The sequence below is a fragment of the Helianthus annuus genome, chromosome 11 (assembly GCF_002127325.2).
Source record: "Helianthus annuus cultivar XRQ/B chromosome 11, HanXRQr2.0-SUNRISE, whole genome shotgun sequence".
In the NCBI taxonomy this organism is placed as follows: Eukaryota; Viridiplantae; Streptophyta; class Magnoliopsida; order Asterales; family Asteraceae; genus Helianthus; species Helianthus annuus.
Window position 1 is genome coordinate 143,919,177 of NC_035443.2, and position 16,271 is coordinate 143,935,447.

Below are 16,271 nucleotides of genomic sequence, written 5' to 3' on the forward strand. Positions count from 1 at the left end.
GATTACTTGGTTGAATTCTTCGGTTATTGTTGGACCCCTGTTTTCACTCGATTCTTCGTATGAACCTCACTAATTTACTGTTTCTTCGATCGGCAACTGATATAATGAAGCGCTAACAACCATACCACAATTTCCACTGAACACAAGATTTCTTTCTCCATCACCCTGTTGGGTGGATAATTCTTATCCCACTTCGATCTACACCTTCGTATACCTAACTTGGCAAATGGATGCTTTTTGATGACGGGATAGCCTTCGGGACACTCGGGAACGGAGATACAGATCACTCAACCCGCGATATGTCGGACCTTTCGAAATTATAGAGAAAATTGGCAAGGTGGCCTATAAGCTGAATCTACCTGCAGAACTCAGCGGAGTTTACAACGTATTTCACGTGTCGAATCTGAAGAAGTGCCTGTCAGATGAGACACTCATAGTTCCTCTTAAGGAACTCACTATCGACGCTCAGTTGCGATTCGTCGAGGAACCTGTAGAGATTACAGGCCGAGACGTTAAGGTTCTCAAGCGTACCAGAATTCCTCTTGTTCCAGTTCGTTGGAACTCCCGTCGTGGCCCAGAGTTTACCTGGGAGCGAGAAGACCGAATGAAACACAAGTATCCCCAGTTGTTCGAGAGACGTGAAACCACTGCTGACGCTGAAGTTACTGCGGAATTTCGGGACGAAATTCCAAACCAACGGGGGGATGATGTGACACCCCAGGAAAACCAGGAAACCACGCAACCTAACTAGCTTCCTCAGTAACTACGTGCTAAATTTCGGGACGAAATTTCTTTCAACTTGGGGATGATGTGACAACCCGTAACTTCGAGGTAAAAATCCGTTTGTTTCACTTTTCTAAATCAAATCATATTTGACGAGTTAAATATATGCTTATCAAATTTACATTATATTCGTATCGTGTTGAACCGACTCGAACCGTTTAAACCATGGCATAACTCTAGTAAGTCGAAACCTATGAGTCCCGAACTAAAACTTGATTATTTTACATCATATTAGTTGAGGTTGATTAATCATACTTTTGTTATTAGTTGATTGTTAAAATAAATAATATTAATAATAATAATAATAATAGTCATAATAATAACAATCATGTTAGAATAGCAAATGTAGGTGCAGCCTTTTCGAATCCTTATGGCCCAAGTCAACCCACAACTATTTTAATTGTGTTGGCCCTCACCTGATCCCAAACCACCCCAACATTAATTTTAATTATTTTAAGGAAACGTATAGTTTCAGTTGCATGTTCCCTCATATCTTTCAAAACCCTAACCTACATACAATATACCTGCGATCCCTTTTCCCATCCTCTGTGAACAACGCTCAAGTCCAAGAACTCCGAGTATCGACTTCTAGGCGGTTTTGATCGAGCCACACGTTCACTAGGTGAGCACATCTTGAGTATTATAATTTTTCTTTGAACTTATATATGTTTTCGATAGATAGAACTCTTGTATTATGGCTGCGTTTTCTGTTATATGATGATTTAGTAGTATAAAGTTACTAGATATAATTTTTGTTGATGTTATAATTGAACATGAGGTTAGTTAAACCACTAGGGTTATGAATTACGAGTCATGTCTTGTGTTTTACAGTAACTATGATTTTCATGCATGACCTTATTGTGTACCTTGGCTGTGATTTGAAGTTTTTAGTGGTTCTTGATGTTCACGGTGACAAACCATAGTTTAGTGTCCATAAAAATTACATATGAAGATTAGTAGTATTGTTCAGGCATGTTTAGACACACATGTATTAATTAGGGATGAGATTTATGATGATGTTGATACTTTGGCATGATGAAGCTGATATAGATGACTTCTAACCTGTTGCAATTATGTTTATGTGTCACGGGTTCGCTAGTTAATCGTTTGCGGGATCGGGTAACGAAAACGGTAAGCTGTCAAGCGTTTACAGCCAACTTCGGGTGGCTGTAACGGGGTCATAATTTAACGAAATCTGGATTTTCTCGAGTCTATAACGTGTTATTTCGAAATACGCTTCTAATGGCACTGGAATCATGATTTTTGGACGTCGTTTTCTATTTTAAATAAACTATTTCGTTTCAGCAACGAAAGCTGAGTTTTTCTGCAGAAAATACGCTGACTTGCGTAGCCTGTTCCGGGACTTTAAATAATCGAAACTTTACGTTTTCAGAGTCTAAAACCAAGTATCCGGAAATATCTTTCAAACAGGAGTGGTTTCGTATTTTTCGGACAGGTCTAGGTACTTTTAGCGGAATTGTTTGTAAAACTGCTATGAGCTGCCATTTTCTGCAGAAAACGCAGCGAACGTTTTGCGTTATAACTCGGTGTGTGTTTACTGTTTGAATATGAAAATGTTACTGTAGATTCTAGGGATCGGACATGCGATTTTGTTTTTGGTTTCGCGCCAATCGGATACACGGATATTTTTAAATAAATTTTTCGGCAAACGTGATCAGATTACGTCAAATCTGATCATGGTTTGGCGCAAGATTTTTCACGAAAAATCCGTAAGGAATTTGGTCACCAAAATTTAATACAATGGTCTCTGGTTCGATTGAAATGTTCTTTAATTTTTCGGGAACTATCCGGTGCCCGAACGGTCCCGATTAATGCACCGCAAATTGTCCGAAAATGCACTTAAAAGCTAAAATTTTGTGACAAGATTTACTTATGATTTGTGACGAATATGTGGTCGCTAATTCGAATAGCGACACATTGCATGCATGTGTACATATATACATTATAATATTTTATGTGCAACATGTTAGAATACATGTAGGAACTTTGTGCTCTATTTGAAACCACTATTTGACTAAATGTTAATCATACTAGGACGTGATTGACCAACCCTGACCGTTAGCTATTTTAAGAGTTCAACCGAGCACCCTAAGGTGAGTTCACACTTTTCACAAGGCATGGGATTCCCAAGGGTTGGGAATGGGTAAAGGATTGAAACTGTAACTGCGTGATCCCCTGGTTTGGAACACGTACACACCCTCTTTATTGAAGGGTGACAACACGTGATAAGAATGTAATTGGAACCTGCGTAATCTCCTGGTTTGGGGATTACGTACACACCCTCTTTACTGAAGGGTGACGACACGGATACTAGACCAAAACTCTCTATCATGAAGTCCCTCCTTTTATATCGACTTAATCGCCGGGACAATGGCGAGCGGGTCATTAGTTAGATAGCGCTATTTAGGTTTGACAAGCCTCACACCGTGCCGCAGAGGACGGGCGTGAACTAATGGATCTGGGCACTAGTCAATGATGATAGACATTGACGTCAGGGCACCAACTTACTTTAGTCAGTGGTCGATATGGTAAACAGGTCTAGTGGTTAACATGGGGAAGCCCCCACCAACTATGGATATGTTTGGGAAACAGGGTAAACGGATTAACTTACAACTTACAAATGAACTCTTGGTTTTGAAACAACTTAATAATGAACACCAACTGTGAACTCGCTCAACTTTGTTGTTGACTCGTTGTTACATGCCTTGCAGGTCGTTAGGTATTTCAGGAGCTTGCACGAGGAGGCGTGGACGTTGTGGGACATGGATAGTCTTATGCCATGTTAAACATTTACCATACTTTTGAACTTATACTTTGGTTTTAAACATTATGCTTCCGCTTACAACTTAAACTATGTTTTGTTTGGACACCAATTATATTGTGTTTGGGTTTTGCATTTATTTTTTTATACTATGTTCAATATGATTGGTGGCTTGAACCTGGTCAGTCACGCCTCCAAGCGGTGATACTCCGCATGTGGATTTTGGGGGTGTGACAGATTGGTATCAGAGCCATTGGTTATAGTGAACTTGGTTTTAATAAGGGAAAAAGTTTTTATTAAAATCAGACTATAACCTGTACAGTGCTCAACGATCCACAACGACACCTCGCTCCACGTGCAAGACTCAACATTTTAGGTAATATGGTTTGTGTTTGTATTACCTACCGGTTAGTTCAAGTAGTGCATTTCATCATGGTATGCTTAGTTAGCGTAACAACTGTTTACTTGAAACTTGACATGTAGTGTTCAAATTCTTTTCTTGTTTTCTCCTCACCCCACTACGATAACTGTTTTATGCGTTATATTTATCCATACGATTGTCTCGACATGACGTCGCCGTTACAACTAGAATTCAGATCTGACCCTCCATGCATTCGGTTTGCACATCGACATGCACGTAGGCCAGAACCGGTCCAAACGAACTCGGGTTTAGGAGAACTATGCCCACGCATCCCTGTAGACGAACCTTACCATCTCCACCGGTCGTCGTCACCATAAACGAAGCAGTCACAATCACACGCATTCGTCGTTTTGCAACTCGAAACCCTACCAACCAAAATTTGTTTTGGACAAGTGATATACTTCCGCGACCGTGATGCAACGAACTTCCCTTTTTGTGTTGTGCCGCCATACATCACTACTAGAATTGCTTCTAGACAACAGATTACTTGGTTGAATTCTTCGGTTATTGTTGGATCCCTGTTTTCACTCGATTCTTCGTATGAACCTCACTAATTTACTGTTTCTTCGATCGGCAACTGATATAATGAAGCGCTAACAACCATACCACAATTTCCACTGAACACAAGATTTCTTTCTCCATCACCCTGTTGGGTGGATAATTCTTATCCCACTTCGATCTACACCTTCGTATACCTAACTTGGCAAATGGATGCTTTTTGATGATGGGATAGCCTTCGGGACACTCGGGAACGGAGATACAGATCACTCAACCCGCGATATGTCGGACCTTTCGAAATTATAGAGAAAATTGGCAAGGTGGCCTATAAGCTGAATCTACCTGCAGAACTCAGCGGAGTTTACAACGTATTTCACGTGTCGAATCTGAAGAAGTGCCTGTCAGATGAGACACTCATAGTTCCTCTTAAGGAACTCACTATCGGCGATCAGTTGCGATTCGTCGAGGAACCTGTAGAGATTACAGGCCGAGACGTTAAGGTTCTCAAGCGTACCAGAATTCCTCTTGTTCCAGTTCGTAGGAACTCCCGTCGTGGCCCAGAGTTTACCTGGGAGCGAGAAGACCGAATGAAACACAAGTATCCCCAGTTGTTCGAGAGACGTGAAACCGCTGCTGACGCTGAAGCTACTGCGGAATTTCGGGACGAAATTCCAAACCAACGGGGGGATGATGTGACACCCCAGGAAAACCAGGAAACCACGCAACCTAACTAGCTTCCTCAGTAACTCCGTGCTAAATTTGGGACGAAATTTCTTTCAATTTGGGGATGATGTGACAACCCGTAACTTCGAGGTAAAAATCCGTTTGTTTCACTTTTCTAAATCAAATCATATTTGACGAGTTAAATATATGCTTATCAAATTTACATTATATTCATATCGTGTTGAACCGACTCGAACCGTTTAAACCATGGCATAACTCTAGTAAGTCGAAACCTATGAGTCCCGAACTAAAACTTGATTATTTTACATCATATTAGTTGAGGTTGATTAATCATACTTTTGTTATTAGTTGATTGTTAAAATAAATAATATTAATAATAATAATAATAATAGTCATAATAATAACAATCATGTTAGAATAGCAAATGTAGGTGCAGCCTTTTCGAATCCTTATGGCCCAAGTCAACCCACAACTATTTTAATTGTGTTGGCCCTCACCTGATCCCAAACCACCCAAACATTAATTTTAATTATTTTAAGGAAACGTATAGTTTCAGTTGCATGTTCCCTCATATCTTTCAAAACCCTAACCTACATACAATATACCTGCGATCCCTTTTCCCATCCTCTGTGAACAACGCTCAAGTCCAAGAACTCCGAGTATCGACTTCTAGGCGGTTTTGATCGAGCCACACGTTCACTAGGTGAGCACATCTTGAGTATTATAATTTTTCTTTGAACTTATATATGTTTTCGATAGATAGAACTCTTGTATTATGGCTGCGTTTTCTGTTATATGATGATTTAGTAGTATAAAGTTACTAGATATAATTTTTGTTGATGTTATAATTGAACATGAGGTTAGTTAAACCACCAGGGTTATGAATTACGAGTCATGTCTTGTGTTTTACAGTAACTATGATTTTCATGCATGACCTTATTGTGTACCTTGGCTGTGATTTGAAGTTTTTAGTGGTTCTTGATGTTCACGGTGACAAACCATAGTTTAGTGTCCATAAAAATTACATATGAAGATTAGTAGTATTGTTCAGGCATGTTTAGACACACATGTATTAATTAGGGATGAGATTTATGATGATGTTGATACTTTGGCATGATGAAGCTGATATAGATGACTTCTAACCTGCTGCAATTATGTTTATGTGTCACGGGTTCGCTAGTTAATCGTTTGCGGGATCGGGTAACGAAAACGGTAAGCTGTCAAGCGTTTACAGCCAACTTCGGGTGGCTGTAACGGGGTCATAATTTAACGAAATATGGATTTTCTCGAGTCTATAACGTGTTATTTCGAAATACGCTTCTAATGGCACTGGAATCATGATTTTTGGACGTCATTTTCTATTTTAAATAAACTATTTCGTTTCAGCAACGAAAGCTGAGTTTTTCTGCAGAAAATACGCTGACTTGCGTAGCCTGTTCCGGGACTTTAAATAATCGAAACTTTACGTTTTCAGAGTCTAAAACCAAGTATCCGGAAATATCTTTCAAACAGGAGTGGTTTCGTATTTTTCGGACAGGTCTAGATATTTCTAGCGGAATTGTTTGTAAAACTGCTATGAGCTGCCATTTTCTGCAGAAAACGCAGCGAACGTTTTGCGTTATAACTCGGTGTGTGTTTACTGTTTGAATATGAAAATGTTACTGTAGATTCTAGGGATCGGGCATGCGATTTTGTTTTTGGTTTCGCGCCAATCGGATACACGGATATTTTTAAATAAATTTTTCGGCAAACGTGATCAGATTACGTCAAATCTGATCATGGTTTGGCGCAAGATTTTTCACGAAAAATCCGTAAGGAATTTGGTCACCAAAATTTAATACAATGGTCTCTGGTTCGATTGAAATGTTCTGTAATTTTTCGGGAACTATCCGGTGCCCGAACGGTCCCGATTAATGCACCGCAAATTGTCCGAAAATGCACTTAAAAGCTAAAATTTTGTGACAAGATTTACTTATGATTTGTGACGAATATGTGGTCGCTAATTCGAATAGCGACACATTGCATGCATGTGTACATATATACATATATACATTATAATATTTTATGTGCAACATGTTAGAATACATGTAGGAACTTTGTGCTCTATTTGAAACCACTATTTGACTAAATGTTAATCATACTAGGACGTGATTGACCAACCCTGACCGTTAGCTATTTTAAGAGTTCAACCGAGCACCCTAAGGTGAGTTCACACTTTTCACAAGGCATGGGATTCCCAAGGGTTGGGAATGGGTAAAGGATTGAAACTGTAACTGCGTGATCCCCTGGTTTGGAACACGTACACACCCTCTTTATTGAAGGGTGACAACACGTGATAAGAATGTAATTGGAACCTGCGTAATCTCCTGGTTTGGGGATTACGTACACACCCTCTTTACTGAAGGGTGACGACACGGATACTAGACCAAAACTCTCTATCATGAAGTCCCTCCTTTTATATCGACTTAATCGCCGGGCCAATGACGAGCGGGTCATTAGTTAGATAGCGCTATTTAGGTTTGACAAGCCTCACACCGTGCCGCAGAGGACGGGCGTGAACTAATGGATCTGGGCACTAGTCAATGATGATAGACATTGACGTCAGGGCACCAACTTACTTTAGTCAGTGGTCGATATGGTAAACAGGTCTAGTGGTTAACATGGGGAAGCCCCCACCAACTATGGATATGTTTGGGAAACAGGGTAAACGGATTAACTTACAACTTACAAATGAACTCTTGGTTTTGAAACAACTTAATAATGAACACCAACTGTGAACTCGCTCAACTTTGTTGTTGACTCGTTGTTACATGCCTTGCAGGTCGTTAGGTATTTCAGGAGCTTGCACGAGGAGGCGTGGACGTTGTGGGACATGGATAGTCTTATGCCATGTTAAACATTTACCATACTTTTGAACTTATACTTTGGTTTTAAACATTATGCTTCCGCTTACAACTTAAACTATGTTTTGTTTGGACACCAATTATATTGTGTTTGGGTTTTGCATTTATTTTTTTATACTATGTTCAATATGATTGGTGGCTTGAACCTGGTCAGTCACGCCTCCAAGCGGTGATACTCCGCATGTGGATTTTGGGGGTGTGACAGAAAACCTGTTTGATCATCTCAGTTTTGACACTTCTTATTGGAAATTCCTCATCAGAATATAATTTATCTGAATCACTCAAAGTATATGCCACTTTGATTGGTCCATCATTCAAATTAGATTTTGATAACAGGAATTCTTTATTGTAAACCCGCTTGACTGGTGAACTCGGACTCTTTTCTGACGAACTCGGATTTTCAGATTTAGACTCCGACTTTGACTCTTCATCCATATCTAACACCTGATCGACCACTTTCTTTAACAACTCAGACTCATGATCAGTGTCAGACGCTGTGAATGTAACATCAATATTATCTGGTAACTCATCAATGGTTTCAGACTTTAACTTGATGTTGAGAGCCTTATTTAACCGTTCCTCATTAGGCTTCCTGGGAGAATAACTATTCCAAATCGGGGGCGGACACTTGTTATATTTGACACTTTGTTTGTTACCAGTATTATCTTCAGTTTCTTTATCTTGAAATGCTTCAAGGCCTGCAATAGTAGGATAAACACGATCAATCAAATAATCACAAGTTGTATAGCTCAACAACAATCTTTTGATTCTTTCACTCTCAATCTTTTCAAGTTCCAAATCCTGCTTTAACTTTGCACAATCTTCAATATACTCATTGATGACCTTCTGCTTTGTCATTAAAGTTGAGCTCATCATTGTCATAGCAGCATCAACTTCTAAATTTGTCTTTTTCAGACCATCAACTGTTCTGTTCAAAACATCGTATGACTCTTTCACATACTTCACATCAGACAACAAATTATCTTTCATCTCTTCCAGTTCATGAATCTTCTTGTCTTTCTCCTCACAATGTTTGCAAGATTCCAAACATTTCAGACAAGGTTTAATGACTTCAACTATTTTTTCAACCTTGACAACCTTTTCAACTACAATAATTTTTTCTACCTCGACGATTTTCTCAACTTCGACGAGTTTTTCAACTTCGACAATTTTCTCTACCACTTTCTCCACTTCAATGATTTTTTCTATCACCTTCTCAGTCACTGATTCAACATTTGTTTTTTCAGCTTCCGTCTTTGACTTTTCATTAGTTATTATTATTGCTTCCAACTCTCTCTTCAATCCGGCAATCTTCTTCTCATTCAGCATCTCAACTTTATCTGCCAAAAACAAATTAAAACTGTCAGGATCCAGACCTTTTCTAGCTTTATTGATATATTCTTCTTCATCATCAGTATCAACATCACTTCCAAAATCTGGAAAAATCGGTATTCTTTTCGAACTAGATTTGACTTCATCTTCTTTCAGAATTCTAGCAACAAGACCTGAACCAGGTGGAATGTATTTATCCCAGCTAAATCCCTCTGTCATCTTTTCATCGTCTTGGTCAATTATACCATAACAAGCTCTTTTCTCTTTTTCTTCAATAGCTCGTGCATGTGTAGTTTGTGGTTGTTGAGTAATCTGATGAAAAATTGACTTTTGATAATAGTTGTTCTTTCCAGACTGATCTTGTCTTCTATTTGCTTCTTTGTTTTTGCACTCACGCTTAAAATGACCTTTTTCATGACAACGGAAACATGTAACCTTCGATTTGTCAAACCCTATAGGAGATTTAGACAATTCACAAAAGTCATCTCTTCCGGTGATTTGTTGAAATTTTTCTACCCTTCGAACAGCACTGGCTAAACACCACTTAATATCCATCAACTCAAGTTCCTCAGCATCAATTTGGTCATAATCCTCTTTGGTAAGCATTGGATTTCCAATTTTGCCAGAAATCAAACTTTCATATGATTCCAACATAGCAACGAGTGATGCCATATGTTGCTTAGCTATTTCCGGAGAAAGATTTTGACCATTTTGAATGTTCAAGGTAACATTGCACTGCAGATTTGTAGAATTTTGTCGTTGAGGACTTGGTGTTGTATGGTTTGGATCAAAGCTTGAATATGAAGACGAATTTCCACCACTTTGAGTTACAGTACTACCCTTTGTTCCAGAAGAACTATCAGCACTGAAACCAGTTTGGATCTTTGGGCTTGGAGTAACTTCAAATTTGTTTCCTCTGTAGTACAAGCTGACATCTTGTTAAGCATTAGGATTCTTCATGATTGCTGTTTTCTGAATATCCAACTCATGCTCTTCAATCTTCTGAATAAACTGTGCCAGATTCATATTCTTAGATTTTCTCATGTGTTTTAGAATCAACAAATAAGTTCCCTATTTCTGCTGTGGTAATGCATCAGCTAGTTTATCAACCCATTCATCATCGTCTTTCTTTATGTCCAATCTTCCCATTTCCAAAACAAGATGACAATATCTATCAATGGTCATTTTTGTTGTTTCATGTTCAAAGGCTACAAACATGTCAAATGATTTCTTAAGTAGAGCCTTTTTGTTTTTGATCATATCTGCACTTCCTTTAAACTTTTGAATCAATGCCGTCCAAATTGACCTAGCAGTACCCTCGTGTTGGAGCAAAACAAAGATATCTTCTTTAATCGCTTGTTGAAGAATACTGATCATCATTTTTTCACTTGTATAATTCAATTTGTCACTCTCTGAAAAATCACAAAACGCTTTTTCAAGACCACGTTCATTTTTCGGTTTCTCATAATCTTTCTCTAATGAACACCATGCGTCAAACTTATAAGCTTACACCCAGTTCTCAAACCGATTCTGCCATCCTTTAAAATCTTCAATGTACATAAGCTTTGGCGGTTTCTGATAAGTTCCTGTCTCATTCTCATTGTACAATGTTTCGGCAGCTCTAACTGGTGCAACTGGTGTAGCAAACGCATTGTAGAATTCTTCTTCCATGATTCAATTAACCTGTCTCACAAAATCAACAAAATTCAAACAACACTGAGATTTCACACGAAAATAGATTTTGGTGCGAAAACACCTCTTACAAGCGAAATCAAACTTCACACGAAATACAACTTTCAAATGAAATTGATATTTCGTGCAGAACTAGTCACGCGAAATTACAACTTGGTGCGAAATTATCTAATTTCGTGTGGAATTACGTAATTTCGTGCGAAATTATCAAACGGAATGACAATTTGGTGCGAAATTATCTAATTTCGTTTGGAATTCTCAAACGAAATTACACTTTGATGCGAAATTATCTATTTCAAGCAAAATTAGGTAATTTCGTGTGAAATTAAGCAAGTAATTCCGTACGAAATAGTGCTGACGTCATCATATTCGATCTGATTTTCAAGCGAAATTACCAATTTTATCAATTTTAGATCGAATTTAAGTTCAATTCTTTCAAGGATTTGTTAAAACACTGTTTCGCATGACATGTATGAAAATCAATCCATTTTGACCGTGAATTTTGTAAAAGAATGTGTAAAAGTCAGATTTTATGGCTGTTTTGGCAAGAACTCTTCCTCCTGAGCTCTGATACCACTTGTAGGATCGTTTTACCGACCAAACGAGTCGTTCAGAAGAGTTCTAATCAATTCAAGAGGCGGAAACCAATGAATTGACTAGGAAAACAGCTTGATTCACTTCTAATTGTCTTGTTTTATTGATTTAACAGCAATACAGATCAGTAGACACGTCGGCAGCACTTCGGTACCGGAATCTAATTTCGTTACAAATGAACTAGCATCAAGGGTATTTATAATGGAGCTAATTTCGCATGAACCTCCCAAGCGAAATTAGTTTCAAGCGAAATCTAATTTCGTGCGAAATTACTATGTAAGTTCGTACGAAATTACCTATGGTAAATTTCATGCGAAATTAACTATAAACCCACTTTTCTCGTACTAGATGCCCTGATCTAACAATCCTAATACAAGACTCGATAGAAGACGAAGTCGACAGACGTATGCACCAACAAATTGTAATTCAGCACAGTCATTAAGCACTAATCATTGTTTAATAATTGTACGGATACCTGGAATTTTGACAGTTGTCACAGTACTCTTACACTCAACGATTACGTCTTTCCGATCGATCTCATTCCTATGCAACTTGGTAGTTTCGATGTCATAGTAGGCATGGATTTTCTTCGTGAAAATCGTGCCGAAGTCGTTTGTTTCGAAAAGATGATCCGTTTCTCTCTTTCAAACGATGATCAATTATGTGTCTATGGCGAAGTATCCTCGAAAGAACTAAAACTGATGTTGTGCATTCAAGCAAGCAAGTATCTCCGCAAGGATTACTTGGCTTTCTTAGCCCACATTGTAGTAGCAGAGGAGGAAAAGAAGCCGATGGAAAAGGTACTTGTGGTTCGTGATTTTCCTAATGTCTTTCCCGACGATTTACCTGGTCTACCCCCTATCCACGATATCGATTTTCGTATTGATTTGATTCCTGGAGCTAACCCTGTCGCTAAAGCTCCTTATCGCCTCGCACCGTCTGAAATGCGTGAACTTTCTAGTCAACTCTAGGAGTTACTTGATAAAGGCTTCATACGCCTTAGCACATCGCCATGGGGCGCACTTGTGCTTTTTGTGAAAAAGAAGGATGGATCGTTCCGAATGTGCATCGATTATAGGGAACTCAACAAGCTTACTATCAAGAATCGCTACCCGTTACCCTGAATCAACGACTTATTTGATCAACTGCAAGGTGCTACCTGTTTTTCTAAGATCGATCTACGTTCTGGTTATCATCAACTGCGAATTCAGGAGCAAGATATTCCAAAAACAGCTTTCGGTACCCGTTATGGCCATTACGAATTCGTAGTCATGCCTTTTGGTCTCACCAACGCACCCACGGTCTACATGGATCTGATGAATCGTGTGTGTAAACCCTTCTTAGATCGCTTCGTTATTGTGTTTATCGATGATATCCTTATCTATTCAAAGTCGAGTGCCGAACACGCGCAACATCTTCGTTTAGTTCTCGAGCTTCTCCAAGGGAATCGCCTCTACGCCAAGTTCTCCAAATGTGAATTTTGGCTCGAGGAGGTTAAATTCCTCGGTCACATCGTTAATAGTCAAGGAATTTACGTTGATCCCGCGAAGATTGAAGCAGTCAAGAGTTGGATTACACCGAAAACCCCGTCCAAAGTTCGTTCTTTTCTCGGATTGGCGGGTTATTACCGCCGATTTATCGTCGATTTCTCAAAAATCGTCGTTCCTCTCACCTCCTTAACGCATAAAGATAAGCCTTTCGTTTGGGGAACCGAACTAGAGGATGCCTTTCAAACCCTCAAGCGTATGCTTTGCAACGCTCCCTTACTCGCGCTACCCGATGGAAACGACGATTGTGTTGTTTATTGCGATGCCTCTAACCTAGGTCTTGGTTGTGTTCTTATGCAACGAGACAAGGTTATCGCGTACGCGTCTCGCCAACTCAAGGTCCACGAGAAGAACTACACAACCCATGATCTCAAACTCGGTGCAGTTGTTTTTGCGCTTAAGATATGGCGACACTACCTTTATGGTACCAAGTGTAAGGTTTTCACCGACCATAAGAGCCTACAACACATCTTGAACCAGAAAGAACTAAACATGCGCCAACGCAGATGGGTTGAACTTCTCAACGACTACGACTGTGAGATACGCTACCACCCAGGCAAAGCAAACGTCGTTGCTGACGCTCTTAGCCGATGAAGCTATTTACATAGTGTTCGAAATGTTCAAGCCCAACACAACCTCGAAGCTCTCATTCGCGATGCTCAACACGCCTATTTTCTCGAGAACACCTTGAAGGAAAAAAGAATCAGTGGAACCGAAAATCAATTAGTGATTAAACCGAATGGTATTTTTCACTATCTCGATCGTATTTGGATCCCTAGCCGCAATAATCTCCGAGAGATATTGATGACTGAAGCCCACAAGTCTCGATATTCCATTCACCCCGGTGCCAACAAGATGTACCAGGACCTTCGTGCCAGGTATTGGTGGCCGGGAATGAAGAAAGATATCGCTTTGTACGTTTCGAAATGCCTAACTTGCTCGAAAGTTAAGGCGAACATCAACGACCCTCTGGCTTACTCGAACAACCCGAGATCCCGATGCAGAAATGGGAGAGTATTTCCATGGACTTCATTACGAAACTCCCTCGCATGCCTTCAGGTCACGATAGCATTTGGGTTATCGTTGATCGTCTTACAAAATCCGCTCACTTCTTACCGATACGAGAAGACTTCAAGGTAGAACGATTAGCACGAATCTATACTGACGAAGTCATTTGTCGACATGGGACACCTCGTGACATCATCTCTGACCGTGACGGTCGATTTACCTCACGTCTCTGGGAGACTTTTCAGTCCACTCTCAGTACTACTCTTAATCTCAGTACCGCATTCCATCCCCAGACCGAGAGTTCTAGATTTTGGTGGTAATTGGGAGTCGCATTTACCTTTAGTAGAATTCTCGTACAATAACAGTTATCACGCTAGTATTCAAATGGCACCCTTTGAGGCATTATATAGTAGAAAATGTCGATCGCCTATTGTATGGCACGCGATCGGAGACGCTCAAATCACCAGTCCTGAGTTATTACAAGAAACGACTGACAAGATCCTCCAAATACGAGACAATCTCTTGAAAGCTCGGAGTCGTCAGAAGAGTTACGCCGATAAACGCCGCAAGCCCCTTGAGTTTGAAGTTGGTGATCACGTACTCCTAAAGGTTTCGCCTTGGAAGGGGGTGATCCAATTCGGCAAGAAAGGAAAGCTAGCGCCACGATACGTGGGTCCCTTTAAGATTCTGGAAAGAATTGGCAAAGTGGCCTACCGACTCAAATTACCGGAGGAACTCAGCAACGTACAATCGACTTTCCATGTCTCGAACCTCAAAAAGTGCCTAGCTGAAGAAAATCTTCACGTGCCTCTTGAAGATTTGCAAATGAACGAAACTCTACACTTTGTGGAAAAGCCAGTAGAAATCATGGATCGAGAGACCAAGAAACTTCGACGCTCTCGCATCCCTATAGTGAAGGTCCGCTGGGAAGGCAAACGCGGCGCCGAGTTCATTTGGTAGCTTGAAAGTGATACAACAACAACAACAACCATACCCAGTAAATCCCACAAATAGCAAAACTACTCATAGGGTCTGGGGAGGGTGGGATGTAGACAGACCTTGCCTCTATCCCTAGGGATAGAGAGGCTGCTTCCAGAAGAGACCATCGGCTCCAAAACAAACAGCAAACCAACACATCAAGGGATATGAAAGCTAAATATCCACAACTCTTTGTTACGTCTGCTCTTTAATTTCGGGACGAAATTTCCTAAAGTATGGGAGGCTGTAACAACCCAACTTTTCGGATCGTTACCTTTTGCCGTCTTTTCATTCGTAAACGCTTGTACTCTCGAGATTTGATTAACGCTTTGGGTTAAACTAGATTTTCAACGCATTTTAAACGCATATTACAACGCTTACTATTTAAACGCATTTTATCGCAACTTACATCGCTTATTTATAACGCTTGTTACATAAACGCTATCGCAACGCAAACTCAACGCAAACTCGCAACGCGGATTATTCTACATTATGTGTGTTAATTGTGTAATTACTTGTTTTGAATGTTATGTGGTTATCAACGCAACGCTTATGCGCTCAAACGCTCACTCACAACTCGATTAAACGCAACACAACGCTTAACAAACGAATCAAAGTTGGAAAACTAACTCGCGCAAACACGGCCGTCCGAATGGACATCCGCCTGGATGACCATCCGTCCGGATGACCATCCGACCGGATGAGACCATCCGAACATTGCCATTCGCCACCGACTTAAACCCCGCCTCTCCACTATAAATACTAGTCGTACGCCTCATTCCAACACTTTGACACTCTCATCTGCTCCCAAGCTCTCAGTCGCAATTCAAGGCCATTTTGTAAGCTTTTCTCCCGAAATCTTCGTTAATCTTCATCTCCAATCACTTCTACACCATCTTCTTCATCAAAATCACACCCACACTTAAACTTTTTCTCGAAATCATCTGATTTGGACCTCTTGAAGGTGGTTTCCACTTGTTTTGCTTAGGCAAACTGTTGTGGAGCACCATTTAATCGAGATTGGTTCCAGATCTAAAAGATTTCACACT